Raw genomic sequence first — 14,278 nt, 5'->3', positions numbered from 1 at the left:
AATAATGCTGGAGAATTACCAGGTTGTCACAATGCCTGTGAGCACAGTTCTGGACCTTGGAGTGGTTTTCCTGGGACACAGTCCCATGGGAACTCTGGCACCTGCTGCCTGCCACAGCGCTGCAGCCTCTCAGGCGCATATTCTCACGTCCCCTCCTGTCTCTCAGCCCTAGCACCTGCCTTCTCCTAGACTCTAGCGGGAGCAGAGGCCACCAGCTGGTCTGCAAGCATCCAGCTGCCCAGCTCCCTGGGGTGAGCACAGCATCCTGCACTCTGGCCAGACCCTGCATCCACAGACCCTCTCAGCTCTTGGGACTTGGCTGAGGCTCCACCCTTGTAGTACATGGTGTTGGGCTCCCTCTTTGCAGCCCTCAGAACCAGGGGATGCAAACAGGAAATGCCTGGCAGAGGCATCCGCTGAGACAGAGGAAGCCAATGGCTACATTCCTCTCTCTTCCTCAGATGGAAGGTTCCAGCACTGCAGCTCTGCACAGCCCCTCTGAGCAGCCTCTCAGCTGAAGCCTTTCTAGGAAGCCGACCAGCTTTGGCCTGTCCACCTGCCTCGACACCCTTCTGTGCTCATTGCTCTCTGCCCTCATGCTGGACGTGCTGGAACTCACCTCCTGAAAGAAAGTGACCACTCACCCCAGGTCCTGTGCTCCAGGCAGGCTGGCTGGGCACACCTGCCAGAAGCAAGTGTGTGAGATGCTCTTGGCTGCATGCATGGGGCCACTGGGTAATCTGGAAAGGCCCAGCTGAATAATAATATGCACATCTACTTACTGATTGCCTGTGGCAATGCATTCAATGGGCAAAGTTGCAGGAACATAAAATATTGAGAATATCCACGAGTATGAAAATGAATACATTTATTACGATGGTCAATAACATGATTCTCTAAGCAACTAAACACAGAGTTTGTTGGCCTCTGCTGTGGCACCGGGAATCTCCACAACCCAGTGAGGTTCCCCAGCGTGCACCTCCCTCACCACCAACCCTTCGTTTCCAAGTTTGCAGATCAACATCACAAAGTCAAGTGCAAGGTGATACAAAATGCAGCATCTACAGAAAAATAAAAAAATAAAGCCATGGTGGGACTATCACTTGTAATTTTCTTATTGCAAAAGTGAAGAAAGTTAAATCATTGATCGGCTTGGGTGGGAAACAGTGGGCTCAGACAATTACTGCTTATAAATAACTGTGCCTCACGGGAAGCTCCTTCTTCACATAGGCTATGTCTGGGTTCTGCACATTATCATTATCGTCATTAGGATACTTTTGTGTGTCGTGTGGGGGTTGAACCCAGGGCCTCCAGCATGCTAGGTGAACACTCTCCCCCTGAACTACCTTCTCAGCTCTGAGGTTTGCATTTTAGTACAACCTTTCAAATAATTGTTAGTCAACTCTGTAAAGAAAAAAGAAGTTAATCAAATGCTCTTCCATGACAGGACATAAACAGCAGGGCAATTCATTTTCTAGACATAAATTGATGAGTAGGGAGGGTCATCAATTTGCATAGCATTTAACCACCCCACATTCTCCAGCTTTCTTAGCCTGTCAGGTGATTAGAAAGATGCACCAGAAACTTCCAGCTTTTGCAATAGCTAAATCGAGGGTGAACGTGCATTGCACAGGTCCAGTTGGATCATAGTATCATTTTGTTTTACTTTTTTAATCCCAACCTAAACATTATTTCCTGAGTGGTTTAAGAGTAGAATAGCAACCAAAGCTTTAGATGATTAGCATGAAGCTCAGCCTCTGAAATGTCCCTTGTATTCAATCACATTGCACATTAAGGAGCAAGAGGACAGTAAATGCGTGCTCTGTATGGATGGTAAGGTCACAATAATAAGAGCACAGAGTCAGGATGTGGCCTCGTTGGACCTTTTCACCTTTTAACTTATGTTTAGAATAAATTAAGTAGAAAATAAGTTTGGAAGATTGAGTTTGGAAATTATTTTCCATCTTGAAAATTTCATCTTATTTCTATTTCCTTCTCAATCTGGTAAAGTAAAGAGAATACAGGAGCCTTCATTTGAGCTTTGTCTCAGTTTCTGACTCAGCTGCTTACAAGCTGTGTGTCATGAGGGAAATAGCAAGGCTTCTCTGAGCCTCTATTCACTTGGTGGTAAAAAGAATTAATAATACTCTCTTGTTGGGAATGTAAGTGCCTACCACGAAGTAAATGCTAAAATACATCTTTAAAAAAGTGTGGGGGGGGGAGCAGACAAACTCCTTTCATCAGTATTACCTTAGAGAAACAATTAAGAAGATGAGATCTGTGGGAGGTTGCTTCAAAGACAGTGGTGGTTATTTTTTGGCTTGTCAGTGTGGGAACAAATCCCTGGAGAAGTCAGTAGATTCTGGGGTGTGTATAATATTGCAGAAGGATGAAGGATCAAGGAAGTGAGGAAATTCAGTGTGAATTCTGAGGAAGGCTGTTAAATGGAGTTTCTGTAGAATGCTTTCCTTTGCAAGGGAGACGGTGGTCCTTCCACCTTTAAAGGGAAGGCACAAGCCTCACTGTTCAGTAGGGTGCAAGTGAAGTCGCTTTGAATTAGCAGTGAGTTGGGCTCCCATTAATGATGGCTCTCACGGGTATGGGACCATCAAGGTGTCCAAAGCGGGGCACCTTAACAAGACATAACACCGGCTTTTAAACCGAGCTCTTGCTGTTAGGTCACATCTCAAGGATTTCCTGTGTAAATAGACACCGACAGAAATAAATTTTTGAAATGAATTTTCAAATTATCTGCACAGGAAGATTAAAGCTCTTGGCAGTGATTTTTCACTGAACTCATGATTGAGTTCAGTTAAAATTAAGTGGAGAAAATGTGCCCTAAAAATGAAGAACAGTCGTTGAAGTTGGACCTTCCAGCAAGGTGGTGCTGGCTTGGTCTATTTTGGGGTATGGAGGAGCTCTTCTATTAGGCAGGTGTGCTGTGCCCAGACTTCTTGTTGGGGCAGCCCTGGTGAGGGGCCATCCCTTCTGCCCACTGCAAGACGCATGGAGTCTCCAGGGCTCCCTGCTCAGGGCTCCCTGAGGACCAACTGCAGAGCCACGTGCACACGGGAGGGTGCGCCAGTGAGCAGCTGCCCTCCCCACCACCGCAAACTAAGGAAGGAAAATGCAAGTGGAATCCGCTGTCTGTCACTCCAAGTCATCTCCAGGAGCTTAAAGAAAGCAAAGTCACTGACTTCAGCTGCTAACTTCAATGACACAGATATAGAAAGTCTTAGTGAGATTTCCTCCTTATTCAAAATGGGGCCATATGCATTCCTTTTATACGATGCATGATTGCAAGGATTTTAATTTGCTAAATGAGGGCCTGCTCACAATATGAGAATCATTTCAGTGCCATATGAAAAAAAAAATAATAATCGGGTGGGTTAAGTAAGATGGTAGGACATTCTGAATTTTAACATTGCCTACAGTTTTATGGGCAAAACTTTATAACACGTGTACTCACAAATACATATGATTGTTAGGTAAAAGTGAAATGTGCTTTTTTGAATACCAATGTAGGAGAGTTGTACTCAATGTCTGTGCATACATGGGTATGGTGTGTGTAGCACACATGTGTATGTGCACACTTGTGTGTCTCCACAGATGGAACCTGATATTTTCAGGGTAGTAGACCAACTCTGTGAAATGTTAAATGAAACATTAACATAAAACATTAAAATGCACTGAAATAAAACTTTATGATGTATATAGGAATTATTTATTGAACTTTTCCTAAATCAGAAGGTAGTATCCTTGGGTCATGCAGAGGCTTTTAGTTACACAATCAAATTATTAGAACTATTTAATTTGCTTGTGGGTGTCCATCAAATAACACTTTTAAATTAATAAAGTCAATAACTAAAATGACAACATAAAAAAAGACCATTATTAACTTTGGCAAAACATTGTGATGATGACTTGGTTCGTTTAAAAAAATCACATTTGCAAAATCCAAATGTAAATTAAATCATGATTTCGATCTTCTGGGCAATAACTTCCAACCATTAAAGTGGACAGTTCAAGGAAATACACAGACAGCACAGTTTCAAAAAGTGTGTTTTATAAACAGCTGCAAGATAAATGTAATTCAAGTCATTGTCTTTATTTATGTTCTAAAGATAGCTCATTAATATGGCATTAGTTCTTCTTAGTCACTGATTGCACTTGTGTACATGTGTGTATACTCTGAAAAAATGGTATGTATGTTCCTTTGGACACTTTGATAGCAATTTGTTATTCTGTCTGTCTTGTGTGTTATCTAGTATCACTTGAGATGAGTCTACAGAAGCGATCCAAAAAATCCAGGATGAAATCTTAAATGATGATTATAGGCTAAAGTCTATAAATACAGTATTATTTTATATGTAACATGGCAAAAGAGGATTAGTGGTCCAAGAAACAAAAAATGCTATTAATATAAAGCATGATAAGATTACCAAATATAGTTAGGTATTAGATCAAATGAAAGTCACTTCTGAAAAATTCCTCCACGTTTATTTTAGGAAACTTTCATGAAGAAAAGTGACATTTGACTTGCTCTTTGCTTTTATTTTAATTTATGCCATTTTATAAAGGCAGTTTTAAATCAAGAGTATAGGTACATAATTTCATTTCCTAAAGGACTTGCATATTCTGTTCAAATTTACTCCAAAAAAAGGAAATACACAAAATAGCTCAGTCATCAAAACCGTAAACTACATTGCCTATTAACCAAACTAGATGTTCATTTTTGGTGGAATGAGAAGGTTTTCATTATTGATTAATCCAATTTGAGAAATGCACCTATTTAGATCCAAACTCCAGACTCTGCAGGGGCCCTGGGGGAGGAGACAGGAAGGATGATGGTGTCTCTGCGAGGAGACAAGGGCCCTGAGAGAAGGCTCTAAGACTTCGAGAATGAGAGTGTGAGATAAAAATAGAAATGAGCCCTTTCACTGAAATATTCAGCTGAGATTTGAATGTTACTAGATTACATGTAAGATCTGGAATTCTTGTTCTAGAATCTGAACGCAGGAGTCTGTCAGCTCTCATGGGGGATAAAGATTCTCTTCACCTGTACTCACCTCGACGTTGGGTGAGGACTCAGGGACGGTGTGATAGGAACGTAACAGTGCCTGACACTTGTCAACAGCTTATGTCATCCCATGTATTCTTTAAGGTTTCTTAAACCTTTATTCTTCTCATATGATCTTCAAAACACACTATTAGATATGTTCCCCCCATTTTGTAAATTAAAAGGAAAACCTGAGGTGAAGAGTAATGACACTTCTCTAGTTTAGATCGCCTGTGGCCTACATAAACCCAGTGACTCATGACCTACATGAACCCAGTGACTAACACCTTCATATTTATGACCTCAGTCCCTGAGCATCCAAATGACTCCACCAGATGCCACCAGTGGACAACCAGTTCTTGCTTCCGGATCTATAGCAAGCCTTGCACAGTTGCCCACTTCTGTGGTCTGACGTGGTTGGTGGTTGTCACCTCTCCAGTTTCCATCTGACCTCTTGAGCTACAGGGTCCCCTGCACTCTCACAATCACTCCTCACCATCAGTTTTGATTTCTGAAGCCCTTGGGGTCAGACTTGGCTTTCCACCTGTAGCTACCCTAAGTCCCTTTCTGCTGTCACCTGATCAAAGGACTTCAAGAACCTTCAGGTTGTCATCTACCACCTTTATATTTCCCGACCAGAAGTCCCTGAACAGTTTATCCATGGTCTTCCTCATGCTGGTAAAGGCAATTCCAGATTCTAATTCAAGAAACTTGGAGTTTTGTTGACTTCTGTTTTTCTCTTAAATTGATCTTCAAAGTTTTCACCTTCATCGTTTGTTTTAACATCAAAATGTGTCCATAATCTAGCTGCTTCTCGCTGACCCCGCCAGTGGTTCAAGCTGCCATGATCCTTCCCTGGTTACCAAGTGAAATTTTACCAATTTTCTTTCTTTTTTTTTAATTTTTTATTTTTTTTAATTAGTTACACATGACAGTACAATGACCTTGACTTATCATACATTTGAATCAGATGGGATGTAATTTCTCATTTTTATGAGTGTCCAGGTTGCAGAATCACATTGGTCATGCAGTCACGTAAACACCCACAGCAATAATAATGATGATGCCTAATTCATTCTACTGTCCTTCCTTTCCCCCCTCCCCTCCCCTCCCCTCCCATCACGTCTCTCTACCCAATCTAAGCTTTTGCTTGCTCTTCCTTTGGCCAATCCTGATACCCACCCTAGTCTGTCAAGTACTTAAGACTGCAGTGATTCCTCCGAAGAACTAGCGCAAGTTGGAGCGCCGCTGCTCTGTGAAAAGCCCACCTATGGCCCATCTCATTCAGCATCAGGTTGTGACAATGGCCACGGCGGTATTCCAAACAATGGGTTCCCAGCACCTCTCTTCCCTCCTGCTCAACCACCCACCAAGGCCTCCTGGGCACACCTGAGACCCTTGATGCACTCCCAGCCCAGCTCCTGTGCCCTCCCGGGCCCCTTCATCCAGACATCCATGGGACTCCTGCCTCCCTCCCTTCAGCTCTCCCACCAGAGCCACCTGACCTGAAAGGGCGGCCTGAGCTTCCTCTGTCCCCATGACAGCTCTCTTGCTGTGTATTCTCAGTCCTCCTTACTTTTAATACATAATGTGTGATATTCTTGATATTTATTTGTGTGCCGATTTTTTCTCTGTGAATTCTGAAGTATAATATGAGCAAAGTTCCTCTCTCCCAGCTTCTCTTCTCTTTTCACCCAGGCCCATTCATTATTCCTGACCCATTTTATAAATGCAGTAAATAGTGCTTCCATAAATTTTGAGGAAAGATCCTTTAGACCTCTATGTTTTAAATGTTTTATTTGCAGCTTGTACCCTCTGAGTTTCTTTATCTTATATAATACTGAACACAAGTTAACCAGTTGCTTGAAAGTGTTGTGTGGTTATGTGGTGGAAAATCCAGTGTCATTTGGGGTGGATATATAATTAGACAATTTTTGACTCATCATGACTTCTGTCAGAGAATTTCAGCTGCAGGTTCTGAAGATGGCTCTCCTTTCCTCCCTAACACTCGCCCGCGCCATGTATTCTATTCTCCTGCAGGCTCCAAGACCTACGCTCATCATAAGCACACACCTAGAGGATTTTCAAATTCCATATGTGTAACTCCAAGAACTCTGACTCTCTTGTTCACATGTTTGCAGTGCCCTGAGTGAGTGAAGCTGCTGTCTGGCCTCACATTTTGCCTGCATGTGTAAGTAATCTCACCACTATGCACACACCATACATGGGTCACTCTGCCTTTCTTGATGTACAGTTGCGATGAAGTATTACTTTCTATATCCATAGTGAAATGGATTGGACAGGGCTCTGGGACCAATGTCAGAACCCAGCATTAACTTCCATTCATATATTTGTTCAACAAATATCCATTAAGTGGATGCTAAGGGCAAGGACACTTTCTCAGCCTTGCAAATAAGACTCTGCCATCAAGGAGCTTGACAGGTGTCAGTGCCCAGAGTGAGTGTCAGATAGCAGCAGGTATTTGATCTGGTGGACACAGGCTCACATTCCCGAGCCTGTCAGCACCAGAGCTGGCGTCTCTAGGATCAGCACATTCACGTGCTGAGCAGAGGCAGGTTCTCCAGCAGAAGTGGGTGCAGAAGGTTTCAGAGAGGGGAGGTCATGCTAGGACGAGGACACTGCAGATGACGCTAGGGAGGGAAGGCTGCAAAAAGGGCATCACGGGTCACATGTGCCGGGGCAGCGAGGAGCATTCCAAACATCTTAGTAGATCAGTGACACAACCATATTCACCATGGAAGCAACAATCCTTTCAGAAATAGATTGAGAGAATAAAAGTTCTACAGTGTGCCTGATAGGCTACAATAGCTCTACCGCGTGTAAAAAATGAAGGCGGTCTGATCTCAGGAAGCAGATGGATTTGGGACAAGCCACAGAGGCAGACAGGTCAGATCTTAGCAAGAGACTAAATACCAGGGAGGGAGGGAAACTGGAGGGGAATAAACAGATGACAGGTTCTGTGAGACTGAAGGGGGCAGAGGAAACTAGGGGTGGTGCCTAATGGCACCATGGCTCTTTATGGGATGGGGAAAGAATTCTGAGTTTGGATTACGGTGATGGTGGCTGGGGTGGAAAACACTGAACTGTACTCATTAGAGAGGAATTCCAACGTCTGTTAATCTCAGTAAAGCCACTCTCCCTCAGGAAGTCCCAAGACTCTTAGACTCTGTGTGACTGCTGAGCACATTTGCTGGAGACCTCAACTTGAGCAGGCGTGGAAGAGAGGTGGCTCTGAGTGCCCAGGGCTCCAATTCCCACTCAAGGGCCAAGCCCTGGCTCAACCCCAGGGTGAAGCTTCTGAGTGCTGCCCTCTTCCAAGCCTGTTTGCATGCAAACAAAAGGCCTCCAACTACATAAAATTAATGAAATTCTTACACTAATGATGAATTCTAGTTACTTAACTATTAAGTTTTTGCATTTTCCAAGTTGACCTATGTCAGTTAGGGAAACACAAAGTTAAATAAAACTGTTTATACTATTGCATAAGCAATACCCATGCATTTATTAGTTCTGAACTTCCAAAGGCTGGTTTGAATTCTGGTATAAGTCAGAAAACTCGTCTGTTGGTGGATAAGTCTGGGGAATCGATTAGGCTACTACATGGATGGATATGAACAGTCATAGTTACCGTTGTGGTTAGTGCTTCAGAGTCAAGCATGATAATGAATGAAGTCTGTTTCTTTGGTACTAAGCCTCCTGCAGAGGCTGTTTGGAAGGGAGGCTTGTGACGTGCAGATTCGGGAAGAGCCACCCACATCCCTGTGATCTGTCTGCTCCCTTGGCCGGTTACTGACTCGCGAGGCAGACTGGGAAGGCAGGGTGACCCTGGAGCAGCAGAGTGCTGACTGAGGCAGCTGGGAGCAGAAGGATGGCATTGTGCTGAGCAGATGAGAATCAGAAATAAAAGGAGTGGGTGAGAGCAGTAGCATCCATATTCAGATCTGTTAATTTCCTTAGGGAAGGGCGGGAGTCCATTCCCACAGATGCTCTTGGCAATAAAAGATTCAACCAAAGGCCTGGGCAGTGTCACTGGGGATGTTCAGGTAAACATAAGCACCGGTCCAGAAATGCTAGTTCTGGTAGGTTGCCACGATGGGCACTGCTTGAATTTTCCAGGTGGCTGCAGTCCCCGATGTCCCCTAGCCCCAGTGCTATATATAGTAGACACCATGCTTATTTGGTTGGAAAAATATAATTTGTAAACCCAAACCTCGTCCTATGTTAGATAAGCACTATGTGGACTGGTTCTTCCTTCTCTGGTGGTTATAAAGCTGAAGCATTTAACAGGACACAGCAGGCCTCACCCTGGATCACCCTTCTCAAATGCAGCATGGTTGCCTCCCTCTGCTGGTCCCGAGATGCTCAGGTGTTTCCAGAGAGCAGCTTCCTCCACCTCAGCTTTGAACTTCCTCGTTGTGCACCCAGAAAATGGCTGGCTGGACATGAGAGTTGTGCTAGGGCTCTCCATCACATCACAGTCAGGGCCAAGGGCCCCCTTCCCATCTCCAGAGCTTCCCTGCTCCTGTTTTGGTCTTTCACAGATACTTACAGGAGACGTTTAATATGCAAGCTCAAGGTACTTCAGTAGGTGCTGCAAAAACTGGAAACGATACTCTGGAGGAGTAGATCAAATATGCACCTACGGTAGCCAGTGTGGTGGCCTTAAGGCTCAGGCAGAGGCACCTGGGTTCCCAGAAAGGGGGCCTCCTGGTTGGGACACAGGCATGTAATGTGAAGATGGGCAGCGACTTTAGCTGGGCCTTTAACCATCATGACTTCTGGATGTGGAGGAGTCCATGGAGACATTTTGCCTCTTCCCTTTGTATTCAGAGTTTCTTTCTAATTTTGTTCTAATCTCTCAACATTCACTATCAGGGAGGATCATGTGAACACAGGAGAGCTAGGCTTCTTGAGGTGCTGCGCTCCACAGGGTGGAGATTGTAATGAGCTATTAACTTCTAAGCCTCAGAGGTGGCTCCTGCGGGTAGAAGCACCAGGCCATAAGTAGGATTTTCTTCTGGGGTGACCTTCTCCAATGCCGTGGTGAGCCGTATCCCCCAGATCCAAGTGGGTGTGCAAGCTCCACATGTTCGTTACCTTCTTTGCCCCTCCGCCTCTCCCTCTTATGAAACACTAATGCCAAGTTCAACAGAGGCAGAAGGGCACATGCGTGTCTCCTGTCCCTACTTGAGAGCATTGATAGTGAAATCCTGATGCAGGACATGAGGACCTAGGACGCACTCAGCGGCTTCTGAATACAGAAGAAAGCTGCTCTTTCCAGTGTTCACATCTTCTCCCTCATTGGTTTCCTGTAAATTTTTCTAACTTAAGTGCCTAACCCTGAGGATCCGCTCTAGTTCTGCATTTCTAATATTCTAGGGGTAAGACTTTAAGCATCACGAAAAGCGTGGAGTTAGGAGGTACACAACTTTTCTGCTTTGAAGATGTTTCTTAGCAATCTCTAAGCCTAGTTATTGTTTTTGCACACAGCCGTTGTTAACCTGTGGTTTCAGTGCTACCTTCAGAAATAAGGCGTGACGGATGGGCAGAAGCACAGGCTGGTTCCAGGTATCTACAGAGTGTTCAAGAAGTCTTTGGTCCTGTCCTCTCCTGCTCACCAGACCTCGGCAGATGCTGCTGACCACCTGAGCGAGGACAGTGCTGGGGGTGCCTTTGTAGGCGGGTGTCCCCCTCCCCTTCAGCAAAGACCTGCAAGCTCTGTGCCAAAAATGGCTTCTGCACTGCTGCCTGCGGTGCGAACTGTAGGTGGACTCGATGCCCCTTTTCAGGAAGCCTTTCCTTATATTATCCATTGCATCTGGAAAGATGTGAAAGGTTAACAAAAAGTAGTTCAGATGATAAAAATCATTGAAATTGGGCTGTATTTCAAATTTTAGCAATTGCAAAAGCAAAATGGAACAATGAAAAAAAATGTGTCAAATTCAAGACAAAGTCAAATATGAAAGTCTGTCACAGGATGCTGGCAAATAGTGTTCCATGGAGTCCCTCTATTGGAAGGTTCACACTGACACTAAGTATCCTTTCACTCTCTTCCTTCCCTCAGTTCTATTCACCTCTTTGCTGCTAGATAGCTTTCCTAGGTCATCAGTACTGCCAGTTCTGGGAAGGCCCGGCTGGTGACTTCAGAGTGTTATGACTCTAATACAGTGTGAGCCACCTGGAGAAAGGTTAGGTGCTGATGGAAATCCCCTCTTTTGCTCAGGCTTTTCTACGAGGTTTCCCTATCTACTGAAGGGAGAGCAGAGACATTCAGAACATTAATATCCATTGCGTCATCAATACCTTTTAATTAACATCTCCCAAGAGTATGCAGGCATAGGAAGCAATACGAAGTTCACGTTAAGCTCATAGTTTAGGGTTATCTAGCTTTCATCCTGAAGTTGAGGCTCTGAAGCATTAGAGGACTAGCATCTTACACCCCTCAGTTGTGTTTTCGTGTAGCATTCACAGATTTATCGTTGGACTGTCTCATCCACTTGGCCACTGCCTGTTGTACTTAAGAGGATCTAATGACCTGTCCACCCCATCCCACTTGTCCCCCCTCATTCTGTCTTGATGGCACTGACATGGACTAGGGTCTTGCTGCATGTTTAGAAGAGAAAAGGCAGAAAAATTGTAGTTATTGCCATCAGGACCCCTGTGGTTCCCCGACCTGCGTCTTTGGAACAGAATGGTCCCAGAGCAGAAAGGCCTGTGATGATGTTTTCAGTATTTTAAAGAAACTCAAGAAAGATGTTACACTGGTCAGTAACCAAAGGCTGCATCAGCAAATGAAAATATGACATTTATTTTTCACTAGATTCATAATTGATGCCACTTACACTATCTGTTTTTGCAAAAAGAAGATTGTTCCTATCTGTGTTCAGTTATAACGGTGACAATGCTAACTAGTTGAAATGCTGTTGTGCGTAAACGTAAGTTCTTCACAACAGCATTCTTCTAGTGGTGGGAATAATTGATAGAAAATGTCAGTGGTGACAAGGTAGAGCCCAGGAGCTCACTGCAAACTTCTAGTTCAGAGGTCTTGCTTCTCATCAGCCTAGCCAATGGATTCCATATCGGGACATTTGTTTACACCCTAATGGTTTTGTGGTGATTGTGACAGGTAAATGTTAGGTACTCCATAAAGTGTGTTGTGTCACTTGTAGCTCAATGTTTACTCACCACGCCAGCCTACCAGGTGCAGCAGTCCTGTGTGTGAAGGCTCTGGCCTGACCGCAGCTTATTAGCTAGTGCTGAGAGACCACAGAGTCCACACAGCATACACCAGAACAGGAGTCTCACCCGCCATTAGAGTGACCACAGAGATATGGGATGCGTCACTCAGGAGGTGCAGCTTCTTCAATAATGTAATTCTGTGTTTTGACTTATATGACATTACATTTGGGATATTTCTTCATATATTCTTTCTCTGGGAATTTTATTTGAAAGTTATTACACCACCAAATGTCTTTTTTTTATGGTACTAGGGATAGAACCCAGGTAGACTTTACCACTGAGCCACATCCCCAGCCCTTTGTCTTTCTCATTCTGAGGCAGGGTCTCACTAAGTTGCGGAGGCTGATCTTGACTTTGGGATCCTCCTGCTTCATTGTTCAGAATCACTGGGATTTCAGGTGTGTCCCACCATGCCCAGCTGAATACTTATCACTGCACCTTAATCCAACATTGGCTGGCTGACTCATCCTGTGAGTCCTGGCACTTGACTTGCTAAGCCTCCTGCATTGTGCAGAGAGACAGGGACACAAATAGAAGGAGCTGTGTTCTTTGCACTTCAGGGGCTTATAATCATGTGGCCAACAGAGAAGCACAAGGTTGTAATTGGATTGAAGCACAGCTTCCTACTCAACTGGGCTGTACCACAGTGTGACATTTTAGTGGGGCCCTCACCACCTTCTAAACACTATTTGATATTTTATTGTTTAATTATGTTTCAGAATGATCATGTAATTGATGTTACTATCCCAATTCAATAAGGAAGCTGAGGCTTAGAGAAGTTAATATCTTGTCCAACTCACAGTGATAACTGACCATGTGGTCAAATGAAAATGTGGTTTGCATCTGCAGCATTCTGAGGCATGGTCATCTTGCTGAGTGACCCCATATTCACAGCTCTGAAAAACCAAAGCATCAGTGGCCTGAGGGCAGGAAATCCATTCTGACCAGGGAGGGAATTTGTAGTAACTCATTGTGGGTCATTTCATGGGTTACAAAGTTGTTTCCACACACATTCTCCCTCCAGGCTCATTAGTATCATGTGGACTGTGAGCATCACCTTCATATTAAGGTGCTGTTGGTGAGGCTCAGAGAGGTGGCTGACTCGCTCAGGTTGCCAAGGAGTCGGGCGAGGCTGGGCATGAGCTTAGGTCTTTGTTGCATACTTTGTGCATACTGTGAAAGAGGAAGGACCATCAGAGGTGGCAGAGAAAACACAAGCTATGACCAGGGACAAATGGGAAGCCATGGGTGGGGTGAGGGAGCTGCTCAACAGCCCTGAGACCCACAGCTGTGGTATCTCCTTGGGTTCCAGGTAGGTGGTGAGCTGAGTCTCCCCAAGAATGGGTGGGGCGCACTGAGGAGCAAAGCAGCAGCTGCAGAGCCAGGAGCTGTGTGGGCTAGCAAGATGGAGCACCCAGCGCCACAGTGTGTGTCCCAACTGCACACACCACAGGAGTGTTAATGAGAGGTGCAGGAGACAGCTTTTTGCCCCCAGATGCCAGTGCTAAGCAGGTGACTGCGTGGCACACTTCCCACCATGCAAAGATCAACCACACTAAGAAAACTTTAAAGATAAACATTTAATTAGAGATGTTTAAGTCCATTCTTTGTGGTTTTCCTTGCAATGATCAAAATATTTTTTGAGGGTAGCAGTGTTTGTAAATGAGAACTCAATACAAAGATGGTGTTGGGTTTGAATTTTGTGAGAGCTGAGGACTCTGAGTGCTGGCGCCACGCAGCCCTGGGTACCAAGGAAGGTGAGGGGGGAAGGCTCCTGGCCACTGGGTACTCTACAGAAATCAGCACTCAGCTCACTCTGAGGCTGCGACTTGTGTGTGCTCCTAGTCCCTATCTGGAAGGAGGAACAGCACCCCAAAGGGGATGAAGTCACATTATTTCTTAGCATTTTTAGGGTTGCTTGGTGCTTCTGGAGTTCTGTTCCCAAAGTCACTGGCCACT

The 14,278-nt window shown here is 44.7% G+C and overlaps 1 pseudogene; it reads right to left on the bottom strand.

Moving 5' to 3' along the window:
• Positions 1-14,278, bottom strand: part of LOC143404205 (cTAGE family member 15-like) — a 106,486-nt pseudogene that overhangs the window by 81,099 nt on the left and 11,109 nt on the right.

Source organism: Callospermophilus lateralis, chromosome 7 (assembly GCF_048772815.1).
Source record: "Callospermophilus lateralis isolate mCalLat2 chromosome 7, mCalLat2.hap1, whole genome shotgun sequence".
In the NCBI taxonomy this organism is placed as follows: Eukaryota; Metazoa; Chordata; class Mammalia; order Rodentia; family Sciuridae; genus Callospermophilus; species Callospermophilus lateralis.
The sequence above is the reverse complement of the archived record's forward strand: the minus strand, read 5'-3'. Positions and strand labels throughout refer to the sequence as shown.